The sequence below is a fragment of the Styela clava genome, chromosome 8, assembly GCF_964204865.1.
Source record: "Styela clava chromosome 8, kaStyClav1.hap1.2, whole genome shotgun sequence".
NCBI classification, from domain to species: Eukaryota; Metazoa; Chordata; class Ascidiacea; order Stolidobranchia; family Styelidae; genus Styela; species Styela clava.
In genome coordinates, this window is record NC_135257.1 from 1,468,705 (window position 1) to 1,475,110 (window position 6,406).

At 34.0% G+C, this 6,406-nt stretch overlaps 1 long non-coding RNA gene across 1 annotated transcript; it reads right to left on the bottom strand.

Annotated features, from left to right (window-relative positions):
• Positions 1–2,414: 2,414 nt before the first annotated feature.
• LOC120346248 (uncharacterized) lies at positions 2,415–5,320 on the bottom strand. The gene is made up of 4 exons (XR_013477548.1): positions 5,240–5,320; positions 4,548–4,615; positions 4,057–4,133; positions 2,415–2,639 (listed from the first exon to the last, which is right to left on the bottom strand). It is a non-coding gene; the product is annotated as an uncharacterized LOC120346248 (long non-coding RNA).
• Positions 5,321–6,406: the final 1,086 nt, after the last annotated feature.

Sequence of the window (6,406 nt, forward strand, 5' to 3'; positions counted from 1 at the left end):
AATCACGCTCGATTCAACTTCGCTAGTTGCTTCAGCTAACCGTGACACTAGTCAATTCAGTGACATTAGTGATGCAACAGAATGTCGAAAAGATTTTCTGTTATTTTCATGACGAAACAACATCATATGCGATTTTTTGATTATTTTGCAGCAAAGGCGACGCGGGCCACAGATGATGACGATGCGGGCCACATGAAAACCACGTCAAGTGAAATGAAGCCTCACATAGATAGTATTCCACCACCTGTTAAGCTGAATTCATCAATATTGTATATAAGAACTAAATTCATTTCCTCTTATCAAATAAAAAAAAAGATAGGCTACAAAATTTATGTTGTTTACATCAGAACTGTAACGAAGATGAGAGCGTAATTCACAAAGGTACCGCACGGTCCCTTACCAGTACCTGTTGCTGTACTGTAGGCCTGCTATTCGATCGTGGAACGGTTCTTCTCTGGCATATAAAAACTCAATTCAATTTTCTCTTATCAAAATTAACAAATACGGTAGGCTAGATTTGCTAGAAAACCTACATTTGACATTACTGCAATAGTTAAATCGCGAAAGGAATAAGTCAATTTCACAGTGGTACGGTAACTGAGCAGTACCGTTCCTGCAGGCTCGATCACGCAACCGCTTGAAATGAGTTTCAAAACAGTGGTCCATGAGTAAATTTTAGAACAGCGAAATTTTGAATGAAATATCAGATCTCATAGGATTCATAGGAAATTTAGGAATAAATAAAAATAATAGCGTTCTGGAAAAAAATCAAACTTCAACCACTGAAAATTTCGAAGCAATTGGTCCAGTATTCGAAGAAAAAAGCGATTTTATCATGACGAAGGAGAAGAAGAATAACAACAACAACAACATAATATTGAAACAATCGTTATGCCCACTAAAGTGTCCAATAACATACAATACGTGCTAAATTGCCGACAACAAATAGATTGAAGTGTATTTTTTCGATTTCGAGAATCGTCAAATACATACTGGTGCCGGTAGCTCGATTAAAATATTTGTGCCCATCCCGATTAAATCATAATTATAATCATGACTGATTGGGCATTTAGCGATTTTGACAAATTTTAGCCGTTCTTGCAACACTGACTCCGCCAACACAGACAGTCCCCGAACTCCTAATAAAACTATAATAAAATTATGGCTAACTCTGACCTGGTACACATACTACGGGAGTACCAAAAAATTTATTGATATACTGTACTTTACATTAATTACCTTAGATATCGCCACATACCGAGTAAAAGTCGCATGCGCCTCCGTCGGTAGTTTCAAAATGGATAAATGGTACATCGCGAGCACTATTGACTTTGTTTCGATTAAAGTTACTACGGTTTAATTTCTAATGAAAACCTAACATATCACCAAATATTATGATTTACAATCCCTACTAAGCGTTTTCAATCTGCCGCGAATCTGCTACAACAAAACTTATGGCTTTATCTTCCGTTCCAGGTTTCAGTTTTAATATTTTATATTGTCGCTTTTCAATCAAGAAATTTGGATTGCAGATTCACCTTTTCATTAATTATTTTTATTAACATCTAGCTGCCGGTGATATGTTAACTTGTTTTCCACACTGAACTCATAAATTTCGGACAGGAACAAAAAATAAATTATCGTCGTTTCTCATGGAACAATACATGAATATGCCGAGAAAAATTTGCGATTTAGATAGAATAAACACGGACGTAAAGATGTTTACGATCCAAATACACGTAACGCTGATGAAAACAATCGGCGATTTGGACAAAAAGCAATCGCGCACGTTATTAGCGACTTTTTCAGTCTTCCAAAACTATCAAAAGGGATGGGGTTGGACACCAAATTTATTAATATGTTTGTCAAGTGTCAATTTATAACTTTAATATGTATAATTTATTTGTGAAATTTAGATCCATTTACGATTTTAACATTCAAATGAAGTAAAGTAATATTATTAGGTAAATAACAATTTTAAAATTTATTGTGGGGATCCATTGATAATGTACAGCCTCTTCACGGGCTCCCTGAGACCAAGAGTTTGAGAACCCCTGCCCTAACAGCTAGTTTATTCAAAGCGAACAACGCATGTCATAAGATCGATATTCAAAATTTTTGTGCGTGCAAATATTAGAAAGCCTTAAATAAGATCTAGCCCACCTGCAGTCACAGATTCCGTGTTCTTTCCAAGCTTATATAAAAACGGTATTCTTGCATATTGTAATTTCTCAACCATAATGGTTCGTTGTAGATAAATTTGCACCTAATTATCTCTGACCATAATTGACATGCGACACACCCAAGATTATCAGCGTTTTCTCGAATCGCGTAAATAAACGAAGATGAAGTACACCATTGGCAAAATCATATCATCTCAAAGCAGGACCTGAACTAGACAAAATACATTCCCATTGGTTTTGGTTACATGTTTATTATTTTCTTAGCAACTGAAATATTAGTGTCGGGTTCGATGAATGTATTTGAGATTTAAGGTTAATTCATGTACAAACAAACAAGGATTCATGATAAAATCGAGAATGAAATGGATTGAATGAGTCCGACCAGAGTTGAACGAAGCAAAATTTTGTTATTCATTCCTGCTTGCTAGTCCACAGAATCGAACAACTGGCTCACATCTGAAAAATAAAATGGACATTTTTCCATCATTCTACGATTGTTTGAATAAAAAACGAATTTAGCGGAATTCTTCACACGTGAGTAGAGTGAAATTTGACATTGACATAGGTGAGGGGCGGATTCAGACGGTGAGAGGCCATGTGCTATGCCGTTTGTGTGCATATTAGCAACATCGTCAAAAGAGTTCTTCAGACGTCATAACGGGTCTTTAGTGTTCTAAAATGTATTATGGCGTCAGTATCTTTAAATTGTGTAAAATATTAAACTTTAATTTCAGGCAAGACATACGTACGCTTATCACCCAAGTAGATTGTTAAAGTTGAATTTAAAAACACTTCAAAACCTTAAGGCAATATATTGATATTTTTTTCATCTTATTCAAAAAAACAATTCAAATCGGCTCAATTTGGTTTCAAGGTTGAAAAGATGGAGTTTTTTCGAATATAGACAAATTAATTATTTGCCCATATTAAATTTAAACTTTTATACGGTAAATATTCGGAGCAGAAATTGATAACATGATTGAAACAACAAATGGTAAATCGGATTTATTTTGGAACAAGCGTTTGCAATTCAAAAATAATAATTCAAAATTTAATTTCGAGGCATCTAAAGATTGAGTCCTCAGGTTAGTCTACTTTTCCTAATATTAAATCCGGCCCTGCCTAAGTGTAAAAAAATATTTCATTTACTATATATATCTTATGTAAGACTAATAGTGGCTAATTATCGAATTTATTCATTAGTATGGATATATTTGCATTCATTGTACTTCAATTGGGCTAATTCATTTGGTAATTACATATGTGAAGTCTTAATTAAATACAATTGTTATTTTAATTCACAGTATGTCGATGGATCTACAGATTGTCAAGCTTGTCAGTAAATTTGTCAGTAAAGTGTCGGAATGTACGACAGTCCACTCGTTGAATCCAACATGAAGAATTGCAGAGATTGGAAATGAATGGGCGTATCCGCGTATGAATGGCCAAAAATGAATTGTTGCTGACATATATGGATATCTAACTTGTTATCATTCCGCTGACACTGTGGTTGATATGAGCAACGTAAATCATGTTGATTTAAAAATGACAGCATTTGCTATAGTTTACTTTTATCACTCTGGAATGTGGACTCTTCCCTATGTTATCGCAGTTTTTTGATTAGTGTTGAGAAATAACTATAAGTCATTCAACAACATCTAATTTCTTATTGTATGTAGCTTGCAGTACAAGTTAAGTGAAAAATAATTCATACTGCCAAAGTGCCAAATAATTTTGCAGATTTTCAGGGTTTCAACTGTCTGACACTATTAGTGTGGGATATCCGATTCTCACTGAGGCGGACTTATTATCGACTCCATTGACTCGTTTCACTTGTGGCCGACGAAAATACATAATGATGCGAATAACTTACCTATTTCTTCAGTCACGATATCATCGTGTAAAACTGCTTGTTTGAATTTACTATTGCGTCTCCTCGTAATCTTGATACTAATTTGGTAAAATAAGAAATTTCACATTATCTACGTCGAGACATCAAAGCATAATATGTTTCTAATCATGGGAAGACCTGTATTTATATCTTTTTTTTATGAGTCCAAATAAATTTCCATGCAATTTTTTAATACCACAGTGCTTGGCAAGAGATGTGATTGTCTCAACAAAGGATAATTGTTCCAATTCATTATCTAGTTTGCAAAAATTGCCAAACTCGTAACCACATTGAGACATCACGCAACTTGAGAATTAATGGTAGCACGCAATCACACAATGACAAGTAGAAAAATGAGCAATGAAGCTCCGTTGGAAATTTAATTTACTGGATGACAGCGCGAGTCTTTAATATATCCACACATTGTTATATTTTAGTTCTGCTCGAATATTGAAGAAATGTTCGACACTTACCATATAACATTGTCTACAGAAAGACAAAGTAGTACTACTAGTACAATGCAACAGAATCTGATATTCATCTGTGAAAAATCAATCAGATAATATAGTTATTCTTAGCGAATGCTATCCTATTTTGCATAGACAACTTTATTAAGCCTTGACTTTGGACAGCGTTTACTAAAAATACGAAAAAACCTAAGTGATACAACCTTGCTTTTCTTAAAAGTAACTTTCGGCGTTTTGGTATTGGCATACCGTATAGTTCGGTGATGGGGCCTCGTATTCAGGCAATCAATAATTTTAAAAAATGTGATGTCATACTTTGTATTGTACTCAAACGTCCTGTGTGTATAATACAGAATTGCCAATATAAACAAAAAAACACTAATGTAAATTAAATAAGGTATGTTAAAAATTTTAAGAACTTTATAAAGCGAACAATTTGCGTCATTACTTTTCTAAGGTGGAACTTTAGTAGAGAACGCACACCGTGCTATGATTACTAGTAGCTTAATTATAAATACAATGTGGGAAGCTAAGAGATCTAAGATAGAGTCATAGTGCCAAATATTCGACATCATAATGCGCGTGTCAAAGTATTGTCACAGCTCCCTTTCTTATGGTACAGTTGAGCATACATATGCATATGCAATTCCTGTCTCGCCTCATTCTTTTAACTTTTATTTCATCGTTGGCTGTATTACCATTCTTATACTTCTAACGCTATCGCCACGTATCATCTTTTTTTCCCTGAAATTTATAAAGAATTTATCCTGGATTGGCATTTTTTCTTTTTCGAAATAATCCTAAATGCGTAGTTCACGCCAACCGTTTGTTTGCGTGTCCGGGTGACGAATGGCCGTTGCATACTTTCTGTGAATTTTTTTATTTTTCAACACCTTATCTTATCTATTCGGTATTTGCTGACGACATAATTGATATTAACAAATAACATAATGACATTCTAAAATCTCAAAACAGCGCCGACAGTTTGGATGTCTCAAGGCTATAGTTCTGGTTTATTACCTAGATCGCTTTCTGAATTAAAATATCATCGACTAAATCGCGAAAAAAGAATTAAAATTGGAGGTTGGGTATAATCGTATTGAGCTTCGATTCGTTGTAAAAAAACTATTTTTTAATTAGAGATTGGATTGGATATTATACATACTGTACAATTATATTTGGAATTACTAATAGAAGAATTGAGATACATTTTCCACCTTTCCTTCAAATATTAAATCCATTTTTTATCTTATAAAAATTGATGAAAATATGGATGTGTACGTGTTGATATCGTTTATGAAACATTGCTTGATAATCGTAATAGATTGAATTCGAACGCTCCAATTAAAACGCCATATACGAACGTTACATACAGTTCTTGATGATAAACAGTCACTGTGGGCATAACAACCCACCATAATTATAGCGATCCAGAAATTAAATTTATGGAATTTTGGCTCCGAACAATAAGGAAAAGTGAAATTCTGTTTTTAATGAACTTGTTTAAAAAGCAACAAACTTTCTTGGGAAATAAATGCCCATTATCCATCGACCGCATAGTTTTTCATTAAAACGTTTTATTCTTATCTGGAATATTATTTCCCTCTCTCAGCGTAATATTTCATAAAATTTAAAATCACCTTCGCTATGACTCATCCGTGTAGGTCAATACCTAACTAAGAATGCAAATCGCGTGACTAACCAGCATTATTTTAGTTTTAAGTCTGCCCCAAGGCAACGGAAGAACCCACCGCAAAATAATGATCGATCACCCAATACTGTAAGTTACTTTGCCGAAATTTGAAGTAAATAAACGGCAGATGTAATTTTAGATGAGAATTTTATTGAAAGACCATTAACTATCT